The 19,709-nt window shown below is 42.8% G+C and overlaps 1 long non-coding RNA gene across 1 annotated transcript; it reads left to right on the forward strand.

The window, feature by feature from the left end:
- Positions 1-679: 679 nt before the first annotated feature.
- LOC144294378 (uncharacterized) lies at positions 680-18,551 on the forward strand. The gene is made up of 4 exons (XR_013361782.1): positions 680-807; positions 1,615-1,743; positions 11,135-11,212; positions 18,127-18,551. It is a non-coding gene; the product is annotated as an uncharacterized LOC144294378 (long non-coding RNA).
- Positions 18,552-19,709: the final 1,158 nt, after the last annotated feature.

Here is a 19,709-nt window from a genome sequence, read left to right on the forward strand (position 1 = left end):
CAAAGGCCCAGGTCCACTCTCATTCCACACAAGCCTGAGCCTCAGTGCGCGGCATTAAAAGCCTGAATCTTTGATAGATTGAAACCATTCCTCTGTCATCACAGCCTCTTGGCTCTATTTTTACAATCCTTGCTTCGGATCTCTTTGAGGCAAGGCTCTCCTGGGAGCTTGCTGAGTCAGAGGGTCCCCAAGGGAAGCCAAGGGGATGCTGGCCAGACAAAGCCACCAGTGAGGCCCTTCCTAGTGGGCCCTATGGTCATCCACGCCTCCTCCATGCTTCCTGGAGACATGGGGTGGGGGAGGCGGGCAGCTCTGGCCCTTCCAGGGCCATGGTCAAGAATCCTGACCCTTCAGTGATCCTGGATTCAGCTAACTCCACATATTGGGGCCTGAAGGGCTTCCTGAGGACCCTAAGTAGCTGATGCAAAGCCTGGCCTTGACAGGTGAAGAAACTGAGGCCAGGACAGAGCCCAGGTCTCCACTGGCCACAGTGACCCTTCTTGCCTCACAATGTCCCATGCAGGAGGCTCACAGTTGTTCTGCACTATCTCTTTCCTCTTCTCTCAGCTCCAATTTCCCTTGTTATTTTATTCAATTTTTTATTTTTTATTTTTTGGTAGAGATTGATGTGGAGCCAAACTCTGTTGGCTACGTTTAATTTGTGTTTTATTTATGTGGAAAGCTGCCCTGGCTGTGTATCCCAGAGAAGAATTCTGGGCTTGGTCCTCAGGACCTGCTCCTGTTAGCAGCCACTTTCTGGACTTCTGAAGGAGCAGGGCCTTCGCCCTCTAGCACCAGCATGCAGGGGTGAGTAGACCTCGGGGTGTTGGCTGTTTTTGAGGCTCAAAGGCCCCTAGGACCAAGCCAGGGAGAAGGGACTTGGGATGGTTTCAGAGTCAGGAGTCCCCAGGCTGCTGGACACCCATCCCATCCCATCCCATCCCAGAGGGTGTAATCACTTCTGCTTGGTGTGAGGGGAAGTTTTAACTGAAGAGAACTGTCAGGTCAGTGCGAACAGCTCACAAATCACAACAGGAAGTACATTACACCGTTGGGAACAAATGCTGTGGAAATTTTCTTCACAGAAAAGGGAGGGAGAATGTTACATCCTGCCAGACATTTGTACCAAATGGTTAGATGTGGAAATAATTAGCTAATTTATTTTTCTTTCAAGTTTCAAGTTTTGTATTTGTTTGTTTTCCATTTATTTTAATGTAATTCTCTTTAGTATAATGGCATGGTATGTATATATAAATGTGCCTGCAAGCCTGTAGTCTAGAAGGAGATCCTCCCCTCAGAGGTTTTTCTTTTATTCTGCAACCAGCAGGCAGTGATGTGTCCGACTGAGCCTTGTGATTGTTTGGCCTCCCTCCAGAATCTCGTCATAGCCCTCCCTGCCAAGGGAATATGATCCCTGTGCTTGGCCGAGGGACCTTCTCGGACACTCTTGATGCCATTTTCAGCCAAACATATTGAATTTGCACTATTTTTGACAGTTGCTGTTTCATTTAGCATCTTCCCAAAAGGGGTGAGGGAAAACAGAAGGGTTGTTAACAAATTTATTTATTTTAATTTATTTTATTTCTCTTTTGGTTTGGGTTCTACTGAAAACAGAGCCTAAGACAAGGACCTGCATAAGGATGCCTGCAGTTTTTTGCAATGTGATTTCAGGAACTAACATATGGAAATGGGGGAGTGAGATAAGAGAAAGAAGAAAAGCCAGTAAGTGGTGAGTTCTTAAAGGTAAATAAAAACTAGTTGTTTCCATGGGCACCTGAGCATAATTTGGGGGTGGGGAGGAAGAGGTCCCTAAGGAATAGTGAGAATGCTCCTCAAAAGAGTCCATTTTATACTAATCCCCCTCCTCCTTTGATAGAGGGTTTCTCCGGGGGATGTCAGTCTCTACAACCCTCTGGGCTGTGCTTGTGTGGACTGAGTAAGTAAGCCCTGGTGGCTTTGGAGATGCTCCGAGGCAGAGAACCCAAGAAGTTCAGTGAGTAGGCTTGCTGTTGCACAGAAGTATTAGTCTATCATAGCTATAAGCCGAAGCTGGAGAGTCTGAACATAGCTACTGCAATTCTTCCCATTCAAAAGAAAAAAAAAAAACAGATTTTCAGTGGTGTACAAAAATACCTAAAGTTCAAGACATAAAAGATGCGAATAAATTGGGCAATGAAGGGAGGAAAAAACAGAACACGTTTTCCCTCAGGTCTTCCTAACAACCAGTGTGAGGAGGGAAGCTGATCAGTTATATAATTTACAGTGTCCATGAATCAAGCAAATCTCAGGCAAAGTTAATCCTCCTCCACGGCCCTCCGAGTAAAGGCAGGACACACAAAGGTGACACTGACACCATAATAGTAAATGCAATGGCTAATCTTCTCTCTTTATAGTCTAATGGATGAAGAGTCCACCCTCAAAACAACAAAGAGCGTAATAGTCTGGAACACATTGTTTGGAAAGGATTCTTTCAATTAAGCAGGAGCCCAACTTAAAATTAACCTTAGTAGGTAGTAGTGTTTGCTGGCTTGTGAGCTTCGAAAGTCAGGAGTGGACTGACTTTAGGCAAAGCTAGATCCAGGCACTCAAATTTTCATCAAAACTCAGTCTCTGTCTACCTATTCATTGGTCCTACTTTCCTGAGTATGGCTTCATTTTCCAGATGTTATCTTTCTGTGGATGGCAAGCTGGTCCTTGGCAGCTCTAGGCTTACATGATCCTTGAGAAGCTCACTCTCTCAGCATCCATATATGAAATATCATTAAAGGATTCTGATTGACCCTGCTGGAGGCCCATGAACATTTAATCACCATAAGAGTGCTATGATCAGCCTGTCCTGACCATGTGTCCAGCTCTGCAGCTGTAAGACAGGCAGGTTTATGTGATCTACAGACCCTTCCATATAACTTCTCAGAGTCCAGGTTGACTTCAATATGCTAGGGGAAAGAGTGATATGATATGGTTCTCACCGTGCATGATGATGGGGGATGATTTTTGAAATCATCCAAGTGATATAATAAAAACTTACTGCTTGCTTATGAAAATGGATGAAATCCCCATCTAGTAAGAAGAGGGGTGTAGCAGAGCCATTGGTTCTCCATGCATAACCCCTTGGTGTTACCATCCCCATACATGTTGACAGTCCCTGCAATTATTCTGAAGGCTGTCTCTCACCACAGGATTGTGTTTGACTTGCTCATGGCAGTGTAGGTAGTTAATGTTCCCAGAAACATAAATCAATAAATTGGGAGTTGAAAGATAAATGCCCCATTTTAAGGACACCAAAGCAGTCTATTCTGTCTCCTGGAGGACCTTAGAAGATTGAACCACAGTTGATTATAGCTGTAAGCCATACTTCCTACATTGGCTTCCTTCCCTTCTCTCTCACCTGCTCACCCCATACTGGTGCTTCCTGGGATCACCTCCTATATAAACTATTTGTATTAAAATCTTTGTTTCCAGATCTGTTTCCAGAGGAGCCCATCATAAGTACATGTTATCTTATTTATTCCCCTCACTGCCAGGATCATTAGTTTCTCTCCCCCATTTACTCCCCAGTTCTCCAAGATTAACAAAGTCCACATTCTGATTTAGCAGCTTTGTGTTGTCTGTTTAGAGATGAACTAGGTCACCCAAAGGTAGGAAGAGGTCAAGATTATCCTTCTTAGATTTGGAAACTGCCAACAGGAGCAGATTCCTGAAAAAGACAGAAAGATGGACGGACCACCTTTAGCAAACATACCTCCCGTTACAGCTTGAGGTCTTTTTCTGCTCCCTGTCCAATTATAGCAGCAAGACTTATTGCTTAGTTTAAACTGCTATCGGTTATTTTAGAGACAGCACAGCCAAAGAAAGAGTGGTAGCCAGCCCTCAGCAAAGGTTTGCAACCTGAATTGGTAGCCAACAGACCAAGTCGGCACTATGTTCTGAAGGCACGGGGAATGGCAGGTTTGTAATAATTTCCAATGGAGTCCAGACATGTTATATTACAAGAATGAAGATAACTCCCCTGCCTGAAACATATGGATTTATTTTGAGGCATACCTCTGTCTGGTTTAAGTAGGACCTTCATTTAAATGTAAATGTGAGTTTTCAATATGCTCCTAGAGAAAGGAAAATACTGAAACTGCTGACATCCAGGACCTGGGGGAAGGATGCTCAGGGTAGCTCCTATGAACTCAGGGGGAGAAGGTGCACACTGGCAAGAGGTGGAAAAGGTGAATAAAATGGAAATGGAGGGAGACTTGAGTGGCTCAGTGGTTGAGCATCTGCCTTGACTCAGGTCATGATCCTGGGGTCCTGGGATTGAGTCCTGAATTGGGGTCCCCTCAAGGAGCCCGCTTCTTCTTCTGCCTATGTCTCTGCCTCTCTGTCTGTCTCTCATGAATAAATAATAAAATAAAATAAAATAAAATAAAATAAAATAAAATAAAATAAAATAAAATGGAAAAGAAGCAGATAAACTGAGGCTTGGACAGCAAGATGACTTGCTATGGGACAGAGAGGCTGCAGGGGCCAAGGGGAGTTCCCAGTCTGACTAAAATAGCATTGTCCCTTAGAACTTCCTGTGATGACAATGTTCTCAGTGTTGTTTTGCTCACAAGTGGCTATGGTGCACTTAAAATGTGTTACTGATGAAGTTTTAACATCACTTAATTATAATTAATTTAAATTTGAATAGCCATGGATGCTTAGAGGCCATATTGGACAGCAGAGGACTAGAAGCTGAAGTTTAAGGAAGGCTTGAAAACAGATAGCTGTCTACTCTGAGATATCAGTCCTGGTGATTCTTCATGTAGCTGGAGAGGGGCAGATCAGAATTACATGACCTTTTCCAACAACACATACTTGCTGCTATTCTGATAAGCACCACCTCCCACCAAGGGAAGAAGGACCCCGCAAAGTTCTGCAATGAGCTATCATTATCTAAGACACTGTTTATCCCTCAAGGTGTGAGAACAGGAAAAAAAAAAAAAAAGGTTTGAGAACTCCTGGCTCACTGGGCCAGAAAAATAGAAGTTTTCCTACCCTTATGTGTCTCTCAGGGACTAGAAAGAAGTAATCTTATTTAGAGTTGATCTTGGTCTGGAGGATTCTTAATGATCAATTTCATTTTTCTGTAAGACAGATGGGAAGCTGTATATATATTCATCCGGTTGACATTATTCCCATGCAGAGGACGTTGAAGGCCTATTGTTTGCCCAGCTCTGTGTTAGGCACATAGCTTGTCATGGAAGGGGGTGGGGAGGAAGTAAGGCAAGCCCTCTGGCCCTGGCTACATATTCAAGAAGGTCCTCAAATTGACACTTATGATTTAATCTTATTTGTAAATTCAGGAATTCTTCTGGGAATGCACCATCATTTTATTTTTATTTCCATGAGTTAACATAATCTGGTAAATATAAACACTGAAATTTTATCAAAATATTTGTGAACCTCAACTCGACATTTCTTCTCATTTTGGTCAGACTTGGGTGATCTTGGGTGGTCTCACTCATACCTGTTGTCAGCTGGCAGGTTGCCTGGAGCTGACTTTGCTCATCTTGGCTGTGCTCTCTTAAATGTCTGGTACCTGTTCTGGGATGACTGGGTTGACTCTGCCCCATGCTGTCATTCATTCTCCAGTTGGCTAGCCTGCACTTATTCCCATGCAGAAGACAAGAAGCCCCAGGGAGCAAGCAGAAGCCACACAAGGTTTACCAAGTTCTAGGCTTGAAACTCCCACATATTACTTCTGCCATATTGTATTAGTCAAAGAAAGTCATGTGGCCAGTTCAGCTTCTGGGAGTGGAGGAATAATTCCACTTCTTGATTGGAGGAGCAACTAAGTCAATCTGGAAAGAGCTATGGATATGAAAAGGGGAATAATATTGGACTTTTTATGCAACGTTTTATCCATAAGTTTCAGTGGAGCTCATTCATATGGGAGTTGAAGGTGATCTAGGGAAGTGGTAATATTTGAAGTTTTAATAGGAAATTTGCTTTCAGAAGAGAGACGATACCCTTGCGCAGAAATGTACATTTTAGCTGGAAAGGAAAGCAAGTATATATGACAAACATTACCATTGACCCTACCATCATCAGGAGAGAATACATGGAAGTTTTTCTTGATAGAGGGGAGGGTTAAAGCTAATCCAGCCTTGCATTTCTTCCTGTCTCCTTTTTGAGCACCGGTACAAATTTAGATTTTTGCAAGACAGCTGGCTATGGTTTAGATTTTCCTAGACAACTTTGGAATAGAAAGAATTGATAATATATTTGGAAACTAAAGTCTCCTAAGGTCCTAAAGACTTAGCTCTTGTTAATTTCCTCTTGTTTTAATGGCTTTTTGGTTGCTCCCATGTGAATCATCATATCTATGTATTTTTGGTTTTTATTAAAGTTTTAGCTCATTGGTCCTCTTTTCTGTGTATTAATAGGATATACATAAATAAACTAACATAATATTAAGAAAGTTGAGTAGGTATGGTAGAGTAAGGCTACAAAGTTGAAAAGAAGAGCTTATGTTTAATTCAATTAGAAATAAGAAGCTGGGGGTGCTCAGTAGAAGTGAGCATCAGTCAGTGTCTTTGACACTTGGCACCCTGTAGCCCTCTGTGACTTCCAGTTGCTTTACCCAGCTGTGGAGTGGCGATCTCTTGCTCAGATGACTCACAGGCACTCTCCCTTTAGTTTCTTAGAGAGAAAGCATGTTTAAAGTGTGGAGTTCTCCTTTGAGTGAGGCACCTAAAAGAAACAGAAGGGAATGGCCTTGGCTGATCTCTGGGTTTTGAATGACATCAACTCTACCCAGATTTCTGGGGAAATAGCAGAACCATTTCCTCAGCAGGTTTTAAGGGAATTTGTTTAGACAGATCCAGGAAATACAATTTGATAACCCAGGGTTTATCTCATCCTCCACTGTCAAATTGGAATCTTTCCTAGAGCGAGAAATGCAGTCAAGAATTGCAGTGTGAGTTAAAATGTATAACTGCACAGGAAGGAATCATTGACTTCATTTTTCATTGGCTGTCAGGGAGCAGGTGCTCTGAGACTGGAGATAGAAGAAAACAGAGAGGAGAGGAACCCCTTCTCAGTCCCTCTCACATTGTGTTTGAGATATGAGCTTACACTGGGTGATGGAGACTCTCTTTCTCAGATATGGTGTACAGAAGTATTTTGTTTTCGTATCACTAGACCCTTGCTTTTAGGTGGGACCCATGAATCAGCAATAGTAGCATCACCGAGAAGCTTGTTAGAAATGCAGACCTTGGACTCCACCTTATACCTGCTGAATCAGAACTCACCTTTTAATGAGATGTTCTAGTGATGAGCATACACATTAAAGTTTGAGAAGCCCTGATCTAGAGAATAATTCTAGAACAGGTTTGACATTGACTCGGGTTTGAGCCATGTCACTGCCCATCACTAGCTCCATAACCTTGAACACATTTCTTTCTTCTGGACACTGGAGCAGGCAGTGGGATGCCTTAGCATGCTTAAAATAGCCCTTCTATTCAAGGAGCTTATAATCAGGAAGTAAATGGATGATTAGAAGTCATAACGATGAGTGTCATGATAAGAGGAAAAGTCAAATGTTATGGGAGCACAGACGAAAGGTATGTTATCCAGTCTTAAGGGCAGAGATGGCTTCCCAGAAGTGATATTTAAGCAGAGGCCTGACTGGGAAGCTGTAATTTTTTAGTTAAGGAGTATGATAGTGGGTGGCAAGGGGAGTGATGCACACTTAGCTGTGATTGGAACATTGGAAGCTTCATTGACAGTTGAGGAACAAACGGGAGATGAAGAAGTGGAAAGCACTTAGAGTCAAACCTTTTTAAATGTTTGCTCTGAGGATTAGCTAGAGAGAACATGGGTTATGGGAGGATTTTTTTTCACATGGAAGAAATCTGATGGGGAGAAACAAATAGGTGGAATGGAGAAGAGGTAATTGAAGGAGATCCCAGAAATTGGAAGGGGGGAGACCCAGAGCCCAGGAGTTGGGACTGGTCTCAGGCAGGAGATGAGTTCCTTCCTTTCAATTAGAAGGAAGGAGAAAAAGATGAGAGTGGATGCAGGTATGTTTATAACTTCAGTAGCAGGAAGTCAAAAGAGTCCTTCTCAGATGCATTCCATCTCTTCTATAAGGAAGAACAAGTAAGAATATTTCCCAAGAGGAAAGAGGTTTGAGGAGAGTAGAAAGAGATTGAAATAGACACTGTGAAAAAGAGAAAAGGGCTGTTTCAGGGCAAATAGAGGACTCTCTGGGTCCCTCTGATGATGAAGAACTTGCTATGGCACAAGTTTGTGTAGTGGGGTGGTTTTCTTTAAAAATGATCTGCAGCGTAAGTATAGGTTAAGACACCGAGACTAATATAAATGTTGGGGTTTTTATTCCCCTCAAGTATGTGATGAAAAGACAATGATACAGGAGTTGGGGATTCTGGCAAGAAAATGATAGACAATCGTATGAGAAAAATTAGTCATTCTCTTCCTTCCTGCTTCCCCATATGGTGGGCATATTGATTGCTGTCGGCTGACTTGGGCCCCCTAAGTCATATGCTGAAGCCCTAACTCTCAGTATGACTCAGAATGTGGCTGTATTTGGAGATAGGGCCTTTAAAGAGGTAATTGAGTTAAAATGGGGTCACTAGGGTGGGCCCTAATTTGATATGACAGTTGTCCTTATAAGAATATTAGGGAAAACAAATAAAAAGAAGATTAGGATATAGACAACACAGACTGGGGGACAACCACATTAGGACAAAGCAGGAAGGCAGCCATCTGCAAGCCACGGAAAGCAGCCTCAGAAGAAACCAAACCTACCAACACTTAGATCTCAGACTTCCTTCCAGCCTCCAGAACTGTGAAAAAATTAATTTCTGATGTTTAAGCCAATCAGTCTGTGGTACTTTGTTGTGGTAGACCAAGCAGGCTGTTTTGTAGTGAGTATGTGTTGTTGGATGACTTCGATCATGTGGTCTTACCTCCTCATTAGAGCTATTGGTGGGAGACAGAGGGGGCACTTCACCCAACTGATGCCTGGCTGTAGGCCAATCATCAAGCCATGGCATGCCAGGTGAGGCATCAGAAACTCTACCTCGGGAATTCGAACCAAAAGACATGGACACATGGATGTTGTTTGTGCTGAACACTAGGAATCCCAATAGACCTAGGTCTGGAATGGTCATTTAGGGGCCATGAGCAAATTAATAAGATGGTTAAAGAAGGTGATCTGCAGACAGAGGAGGAAACAAGTAGGTAGAAAGAAGAAGAAGTGAGGAAACAGTACCTAAGATATGGAGAGAGCAGCCCCAACTCTTAAAGACTTCAATCTCCACAGCTCTAACTTAGTTTCCCAACTTCGGATTTAATAGAACCCCTCTATAACTCTATAATAACTGTCCCTGGAGTGAGCATCAAGTCCTCAACTGATGGAAAAGGAAAAGATTATTTACAGCAAGAAAGTGGAGAAATCAAGTTCCTGATGAGGTTGAGGAACAGGAGTGGGGTAACTGAGTGACATGTTCTTTCTATCAAACCTGACAACTCTAACATCTGTTCATGTTAATGGATTCATTGGCCCATTATGAATCCAATGTACTATTCCTTACAAAGGTATCATTTTTTATAGGACAAATATTTTATTCCAAAAGAGGCAAGTCCGAGAAATATTTTAGAATGAAGAATTGTCTGGTCTCAAAATCAGGCCAAATAGACCACCATCCTTTCTTCTTTTATATACATAGCATTCATCTTGTCTACACTTCCTGGTACCAATAAACCAGTTTCTAGGGAGAGTCTTCTGGATCCTTATAGTATCCACAGAGAGATCTCCATCCTGCACAGGTGTTGCTTGTATGGAAAGCCTGCAGCACTACCAGGGACAGCCCTGCAGTACGGCTCACATCAAATGCATAGGGGGAGCATGGTGGTTGGGTCGGGGCATCAGGGTGATGTGCCATCCCCGGACCCTTGAAACTGATGCCTGTATCATATTCTCTCATGCTTAACACCTTGCGCTTTATATTTTATAGTTAGTTGAATACAACCTGGCTATGTAACCAGATTGCAAGCTCCTTGACGACAAGACATCTCTCACTGTCACTCTAGCTCATTTACTGAGGTCATGGGACTTTGCCTGGAGCAGGCGCTCCATAAATATTTGTTGGCATAAAATGGAATGCCCCATTCCCCACCACTGGCCAGAGAAACCAGTTGTCTGACTCCTTACACGACAGTTGTCAGGACATCATTCTCTTCTCTTTAGCGTGTTCCCTAGCCTCTGTTCAATGCATTCCTCTCAGGTTTGGAATAAACAGTGGCACCCACAATTTGTTTATCTGCTCTGAAACATGAAGGTACTTTGTGGTTATGAGGCAGTAACTTTGCCATTGTTTTTATTGGAAATAGTGACAAGAAGGCAGTGATTAACTCTCATTGCTGCCCCCAGGATTTCATGATCGATGGTATGACTGCTTTTCCTGTCACTATCAAATGTTGCTTGGCCTTCCACTCAGCCAACTGGCAGTATGAAGCAAGGAAGGGCATGTCTAAGGTTACCTGGATTTATCAATCTGGTTTTCCAGCAGGAAAATGTTTGGGTTTCATGATCAGTGAGAGATTATTTCCCCCATGGCCCCTGCCATGTTCAGGTGGCTTCTAAATGCCAATATGGGATCCAGAGAAGGCACAGTGAGTCACAAAGGCATGCCATAATAGGATGTTGGCTAATTGGTGATGCTGAACTTCCACTTGGGAAAAAGATTAGCTATAGAAAATAGAATTACCTTTGGACCCCTCAGTTCTGCAAATTTGTATAAAATCTCACGGGACTGGGGTGGTTTGTCTTCATGATAGCTAGGAAGGAAAGGTTTGCTAGCAAAACAAATCGATGAAACAAAATTGCAGGTGGCATGTTCAGACATCTTAGGAAATCATTTTTCAAGCCTTTAGCAAAGACGCTATGTAAATCAACAATCAGTTGGAATATTTACTTATTAAAGCAGTTGGTTTTCAACTTTCTTTTTTTAGACAGGGAAAATTTTTAAGTCTTAGATGGAGCAGGAAAAAAAGGGGAGTTCTGTGAGGTGAAGACGGGCTGTGGGACCCTGCAAGCTCAGATGTCCTCTTCCATCCTATCCCTCTTTCACAGCCAGGGTTGGCCCCTAAAACACCTCTGCAGAGACCTGGGATGCCAGGGAGACCAATTTAAAAGCCAGAAATTCAAAAGGTAAGACCTTTTGCAGTTGTTTGATAAGCAGTTAGAGGTACTGTGCATACTTTTCAGAAACAAGATTGTGTCTGAACAAAGCATTCTCTATCCATGGATTTTCTTTCACCAGAGACCTGTTCTCATTCAAATATCTTTTGCAATTAGCCTGAACAATCATTTGGAGTTCTTCAAATAAAACAGGTACGGAGGAGGGGTGGGAGACAACAATAATCTGCACGTAGGTGATTGCGGGTTCTTGGAAGAGCAACAAAGAGAAGGACAAGGTTGTCTGGGTCTGTGTCCATGACAGGAAAGGAGGAAGGAAGGGAACAGGGCATAGAGTTAAGAGATTCCACAATGGTTATTCCCAGAAACCAACGTGAATACATTTTCAAATCACTCAGCCAACTGGCAGTATGAAGCAATGTCACCAGGAAAGGCAGCTTCCAGCATGCATCTACTATATGTCTCCTGGAGGCTATCCATATTTTATGGTCCCAGGGCCAGTGACTGAAGCCCAGCAAGGAAGTACCTGTGGCCAAGGAGCTATAGTTCCATAGTACCCATGCTCGATTCAGCCCCCTAAGCCAAAGTACCTGGCAGCAAAGACCAGCATCGTTGGTCTGGTTGTTGTGACTCCAACTAACAAATCAGAAAGGTTGTTATGCAGGGCAGCCTGACCAGCATTCCCAAACATCTGTCTATGGCCAAAGTCCCCAGACCCTTTGAAGACTGCTAACTCTTCCATCTTCACACCACCATGTGGCTGCCATAATTTTCCACTGATATATCATGGAAGATTGGTGGATTGAGTGGCCAAGGATGCTTAGTGGTTTGTATTGTTAAACAGATTATCCTCTAATCCTCCCTGTGTTAGTGTGTTCACTTGTCAAGAGCAGGGCATATGCTTTATTCATTCTGTTTTTTCAGGAAACATTATAGTGAATATTCAATACATGTTTGAAGGTGAATGGAAGAGAGGATGAGAAATGAGTAGAGACAACGGTCTTTATGATTCCAGTCTTTAAGCCATGATCAACCTGTGGGCCACCTTCAGTATACAAACTTGCCCAGCTGTCACATGTACCAGCAGCCTCCAACCACTTCAGTTTTGCTGCTTTGAACAACCCCTGCTCCCATCACAAAGTAAGGCAGCAGCAAGCTTTCAAGACTCCCTTGATGGAAAGCTGCATCTCTCCATCACTTTCTTTCTGTTTATTTGGAAACATATTCCAGAAAGTTTTAATGTACAACAAAGTAGAGAGAAGAGTATGCTGAAATCTCATTACTCAATCATCAACATTTATCAGTGTTTTGCTAATTTTGTTTCACCTATATACACTTTTTTTCCTAAGATATTTCAAAGCAATACTCATACACACAGATAAGAAGTTTTGTTTTTTTAACATATCCATAGTGTATTATCACCAACTGGATTATATAATAACCTTTCTTCGTTCAAATTTTCCAGAATATCTCAAAAGACTTTTGAGATTTGATATCTCAATTGATTTGATAAAATCAGGATCCAAACTGGGTCCACACATTGTTTTTTATTTTTTTTTCCTGTTTCTTTTAATCTGTAACAGTCTCTCCTCTCTTGTATTTTCTTTTCTTTTCTTTTTTTTTTAAGATTTTACTTATTTATTCATGAGAGACACAGAGAGAGGCAGAGACACAGGCAGAGGGAGAAGCAGATCCCATGCAGGGACCCGGATGTGGGTTTCGATCCTAGGACTCCAGGATCACACCCTGAGCCAAAGGCAGACGCTCAACCGCTGAGCCACCCAGGTGCCCCCTCTCCTGTATTTTCAAAGTCATTTGTACATTCAAGGAATCAAGTCCTTTGTCCTATAGAATTTCCCATTTCCTGGACTCCACAACAGGCTCTACACTCAGCAGGGAATCTACTTGAGACTCCCTCCCTCTGCTCCTCCCTGCTCTCTCTTTCTCTCTCTCAGATTTATTTGTTTATATTGAGCCCCAGATGTGGGGTTCTATCTCACGACCCAGGAAATCATGACCTGAGCCAAAATCAAGAGTTGGACGCTTCACTGAGCCACCCAGGTGACCCAAAAAAGATTTTATTTTTAAGCAATCTCTACACTCAGCATGGGTCTCAAACTCACAACCCTAAGATCCAGAGTCCCATGCTGTATCAACTGAGCCAGCCAGGTACCCCTTCATTTTTCTTAAACTTAGTATCCTTTTCTTGAATCACAATTTGAACCCACTTGTAAGTTCTTACCACTGGCTTTTGTTATCAGCCCTTGTGGTTCATCAGGAACCACAGGGTACACGCAACAAATAAACTCTTTGGAGATCAGCAGGTATGGTGGAGGGGACTATTCTTGAAGTTTCATTTATTGTCCACATTTATCATTATACCCTGATGTTGATTTTTAACCTCTCAAAACAATGATGAAGTTCTGCTTGGAATGGAATAGTGCATGGCATTGAGCGAGATGTTTGTGTTACACACTCATTCTCAGAGCCCTAGGGAGTTGAGCATGTTATTAATAAAAAAGCAACCATAGTCACAGATGTAAGTGATTGATAGCAATAAATAATTTGTAAGTTTGCATGCATCAGTTCACAAAAATTCCCACTTACATCTAAATAAGCTTGCATAAATTAATAAATTACGATCCGTGGTAATACTTTATTATTGTCCTGGAGCTCAAAATTATAGTTTTAGGAATTAGATCCAAAAGCGTCCTTCATCCTGCAAAGATTTTCGTTGCTGTCTCCAGAAATTCTGGCAGATACTTGAAGGCTATATGGTATCTCAAAACATAATGCTTCTGCAACCACAAAGAACAAGACAAATGTGAGATTAACCCAGGCTCTGCCTGTATTCTTTCTTTCCTACCTAGGAACCAGGGAGGTAATTTTCATTTGTTAGGGAAAGTTAACCCACCACTCAAATTAATTGGATGCAACTCTGACAATCAGGGGGTTAGAATCCACGTGTAGCCTCAAATAGTCTATTGTGCAGATGTGTCTTTTTTTTTTTTTTTTTTACTTTTTTTGACTTTTTTTTTTTATTGGTGTTCAATTTACTAACATACAGAATAACACCCAGTGCCCGTCACCCATTCACTCCCACCCCCCACCCTCCTCCCCTTCTACCACCCCTAGTTCGTTTCCCAGAGTTAGCAGTCTTTACGTTCTGTCTCCCTTTCTGATATTTCCCACACATTTCTTCTCCCTTCCCTTATTTTCCCTTTCACTATTATTTATATTCCCCAAATGAATGAGAACATATAATGTTTGTCCTTCTCCGACTGACTTACTTCACTCAGCATAATACCCTCCAGTTCCATCCACGTTGAAGCAAATGGTGGGTATTTGTCATTTCTAATAGCTGAGTAATATTCCATTGTATACATAAACCACATCTTCTTTATCCATTCATCTTTCGTTGGACACCGAGGCTCCTTCCACAGTTTGGCTATCGTGGCCATTGCTGCTAGAAACATCGGGGTGCAGGTGCCCCGGCGTTTCATTGCATTTGTATCTTTGGGGTAAATCCCCAACAGTGCAATTGCTGGGTCGTAGGGAAGGTCTATTTTTAACTGTTTGAGGAACCTCCACACAGTTTTCCAGAGTGGCTGCACCAGTTCACATTCCCACCAACAGTGCAAGAGGGTTCCCTTTTCTCCGCATCCTCTCCAACATTTGTGGTTTCCTGCCTTGTTAATTTTCCCCATTCTCACTGGTGTGAGGTGGTATCTCATTGTAGTTTTGATTTGTATTTCCCTGATGGCAAGTGATGCAGAGCATTTTCTCATATGCATGTTGGCCATGTCTATGTCTTCCTCTGTGAGATTTCTGTTCATGTCTTTTGCCCATTTCATGATTGGATTGTTTGTTTCTTTGGTGTTGAGTTTAATAAGTTCTTTATAGATCTTGGAAACTAGCCCTTTATCTGATATGTCATTTGCAAATATCTTCTCCCATTCTGTAGGTTGTCTTTTAGTTTTGTTGACTGTATCCTTTGCTGTGCAAAAGCTTCTTATCTTGATGAAGTCCCAATAGTTCATTTTTGCTCTTGTTTCTTTTGCCTTCGTGGATGTATCTTGCAAGAAGTTACTATGGCCGAGTTCAAAAAGGGTGTTGCCTGTGTTCTTCTCTAGGATTTTGATGGAATCTTGTCTCACATTTAGATCTTTCATCCATTTTGAGTTTATCTTTGTGTATGGTGAAAGAGAGTGGTCTAGTTTCATTCTTCTGCATGTGGATGTCCAATTTTCCCAGCACCATTTATTGAAGAGACTGTCTTTCTTCCAATGGATAGTCTTTCCTCCTTTATCGAATATTAGTTGCCCATAAAGTTCAGGGTCCACTTCTGGATTCTCTATTCTGTTCCACTGATCTATGTGTCTGTTTTTGTGCCAGTACCACACTGTCTTGATGACCACAGCTTTGTAGTACAGCCTGAAATCTGTGCAGATGTGTCTTAATGGAGACATGATCCATTTACAGAGGAGATGGGATCCTTCTTCTGGGTGAACTTTTGAATCCTATGACGATTTCCTTGGGAATCTGGAGCCACCAAGGAAATCGGTCTGTCAGGCACTGGAAGGAAATATTTGCCAATCATACCCAAGTTAGATGATCTTTGCACAAGAAATTGGTAGTGTTCATTGTACTCATAGAGTCCTACCTAATTTGGGTTCTGAACTTTGCTTTGGTTGAACACATTCTTGGGTGTGCATTGGGAGGCTGAATCCAGAGCAAACTTCTGGAGGAGAGCCATGCTATCACAATCAGCTGATTAATCCCCAAGCGGGTTTTCAGGGCCCTTCTCCAGGTCCTGGGGCAAGTTATCTTTGTGTCTGTTTTTCCACTATCACAGGAGAAACAGCAGCCTACTTTGGAGGGCAAAAATGATGGGAAAAGCAAAGTGAGAGTGTTTACTAACACATCACTCATAATTCCATAAGCCTTGGGGCGTCCATCCACCATAGAGAGAAGTTTTATTTGCCCTTCCATGTTAGGCAAACACTCACCCCAGTGACTTTGCCAGCTCCCTACCTTCCAGACTGCATCAAACTGCACTGGCGGGAAGTTACTAGGGAAGGCAGCTGTGCACGGTGAACAAATGTCTTTGTGAGAGAGGAAGGCCATCGTCCTGGGCAGTGGCTAACGGGCCCTGCTCAGTGGAATTTCTCTCCCTTTTTAACCAGACTGAGCCTTGCTCCTTTCTGGCAGGCAGACAGGCCTACTCTTCCAAGTACGCAGGAAAGTTCTGTTTTGACAAGCACACACATTCTTTTTCAGAAAGCCACAGAGGCAAACGCCTTTGTTGCAGACAGACCAACTCCCTTCCAGTCCAGGAGGTGAAAGCCTTTCATGAGCCACATAATGGGAGCAACAGTGGCGCTGGCCGATTCAGTCCCCCAAAAGTACATAACTTTCATTATGTGGCTTCCACATACGGAATGTACTTCCCCTCTCAAATCCAAACGCTGGCAGGGCTGTTTGTCCGGCACTGGGACTGGCAGGGAGCAGGGGTTGGCAGGAGTCATGAGGCATTTTTCTGTAGGCTTTGGTTTCCTGGCCAGTTGAACCTAGTCCAATTATTGTCCCAAGGTTCTGCCAGATAAAACAAGGAGAGAGCTTTTGTAGATGCCTAGTGACTAAAAGATGGAGGAGGGAAGGCGCAAGCTGAATGGGGGGTGGGGCGTCCCAAGTTCCAGCAAAGGCCATGGCTCAGGAGACTCCTCCCCAAGCAAGAGCTCTGACTCTGCCCTATGGAATGTGCAGTGGCCTCCAGAGACCTTGCCCTTCAGGCAAATGCCTGGCACTCTGGCCTTTCTCACCCTGGCATGAGGCTCCAATCTTAGCACCCTTTGTGACACAAAGTCAAATTCCCTGGAACATAGGGTTAGCATTTTCAGCAAACGAATCCTGTTGGTGATATTTAGTACTCTGAGCAGAGCAGCCCATACCCACAAATGGTCTAGAAAGTTGCTATCTTGAGATAGTATCAAGAATGCTCTAAGATACTATCCACTTCCAAAGTACCTCCCTGAACTGTCCGCCCACCATGCTTGAACTTCCTACAGGTGGAGGCGTTAATTGGGAGTCATTAAAAGATCACCTCCAGAAAGTTCTATTTAAAATGCACATATTAAAAAATAAACTAAAATGCACATATTAAACTAATCATGACCTAATTAAAATGCAAATTAAAAAATATATGTAGGCTTAACTCCCCTGGCATTCTAGTGGCTAGTCCCCATCCCTCCTTCCTAAGGCTGCATCTTTTTGAGAGGGAAGGCTAAAGACCAGTGTCTACTCTGGGATCTCCTCTTCTCATATTGTCCTGGTTCAACGTTCATCTCACTTCCTTCAACAACCCATGAAGAGCTTCCTTCCACATTGGTCTAAACAAACTCACATTGGATTGACCATTTTCTAGTGTCTGAGCTGAGGTACTAAATGCAGAAGTAGCTCAATGTCCAGTATTCAAAATATAGAGACTTTCCATCTTGGTTACAATTCAGCAATTCTATTTCTGCTGCTCTGTTATTTTTGTACCTCAGTGCAATTGCATAGATCTGTGAAATGTTGAAAACCCAGGAGGAGCTCATGTCCCCTAAAATATAAGGACTCTGTGATATTGCTTCTTGCAAAATGTCTTTGAAGGCCTATCAAGTGCCTGTGCTCAGCCGTGTAGAGGTGGGACCTCCTTGGTGATGGGTAGGACATGAGACATTATCCAGGCTGCTGGTTGTCAAAAGGATTCTGATGACTCAAGACACACTTTCCCCTGTGGTCACTTTAGGTCTCCTGCTATCGAATGCCCCTCTGGCTCTGGCATTTGTCCTCTGACCACAAAGTATAGCTTTGCCAATGCTTGGTGTTTAATTATTTTAATTTAATTAAGTCTCGGTCACTCATATTGTCTTGCTTTCTCCCAGTTCTATCAAACCCAACCTGAAGAGAACTGGAGACCCAAGGCTTAGGATCAATGTGGAGAGGAAAATCCAGGCTTCAAAGCTATTCTCACTGCTAGATAAATGTGTAAAAGAAGATGAAGAAGAAGGAGAAGAAGAAGAAGAAAGAAGAAGAAGAAGAAGAAGAAGAAGAAGAAGAAGAAGAAGAAGAACAGGAGGGGGAGCAGGAGGGGGAGCAGGAGAAGAAGAAGAAGAAACTAACAAAAACACTATATATTGGAGGGATCCCTGGGTGGTGCAGTGGTTTGGCGCCTGCCTTTGGCCCAGGGCACGATCCTGGAGACCCAGGATCAAATCCCACGTCGGGCTCCCAGTGCATGGAGCCTGCTTCTCCCTCTGCCTGTGTCTCTGCCTCTCTCTCTCTCTCTCTCTGTGACTATCATAAATAAATAAAATTAAAAAAAAACACTATATATTGGAAAGCTTTAGGTTTCCTACTGGTTTCTGCCTTTTTTTTTTTTTTTAATGAAGAATGGGTAGTGAAGTGAGGATGAGGGGCAGCAGAGAGGAATGGGACAAGCAGGAAAGCTATACCAGGTTAGGCCAGAGCCACTGGAACTCATGGTCTTGTAGGAGCAGAGCTGAATGTCTCCCACATTGGCTAGAGTATAGCCAAACCTTCTGAGCCCTGTTGGACCACATTGGCAGCTCCAGCCAGTTCGCCCCTGAGATCAGGCCAAAGATGCCCTCGGGGAGTGACCAAGTGCAAAATGAAGCTCCTTGATGTGGTTATAAGTCCCAGAGGCAGGAGCAGAGATCAAAATGACAGATATAGACAAGGAAGTGGAAATAAGACAAGTAGAATCCTGGCAATGGACATTCCGGGCAGATAAACTTCTCTTTATCATTTGTTAGCTAGAATGTGGATGGTAAGATGTTGAGACATCTTAGGGGTTAGGGTTAGAGGAAGGGAAAAAACAACCATATTCTCTTAGAGCTGTGCACAGATGAGGGTTTCAGGTAATGCTTTATGAATGAATTAACATTTGAAGACTAATATTTTTAGCCCTTTGTGGCTTTGGGGATATGTGTGCCACTGTGTTCTGCAGCTCTAACATGACTACTTGGCCCAGACCCATCCCTGAGCCAGATAAAGATAGTGACTGTGAATGTGATAGGAAGTTACCCACTGGCATACATGCTACATCTTTGGTGCCCATGGGGGTAGGAGGGAGAGAAGGGCTATTCCTCTAGCTGGGCTCTGTCTTTCTCCTCCTCTGCCTTGTTTCCAGACCTCACTCATTTATTCAGTAAATGACTATGAAATAATTACTCTATGCCTTGCACCATGCTAGGAATGGGCTATACGGTAGGGAATGAGACAGAATTGGTCTCTATCCTCACAGACCTTAGAGTCTGGTGGAGATTTCAGACAATAATTACAGAGCCACACATAATCTATATACATAATACATACATATTTACGTGTATTTGTAGAAAACCACAATGGCACTGCTCTGTTTTTATTACCATCATTTGGTTACATTCATCTGAGGCTGTATATGTTTGAATCCGTGGATTCAAATTCAAAGATGTGAGAGACCCTC

Source organism: Canis aureus, chromosome 22 (assembly GCF_053574225.1).
Source record: "Canis aureus isolate CA01 chromosome 22, VMU_Caureus_v.1.0, whole genome shotgun sequence".
In the NCBI taxonomy this organism is placed as follows: domain Eukaryota; kingdom Metazoa; phylum Chordata; class Mammalia; order Carnivora; family Canidae; genus Canis; species Canis aureus.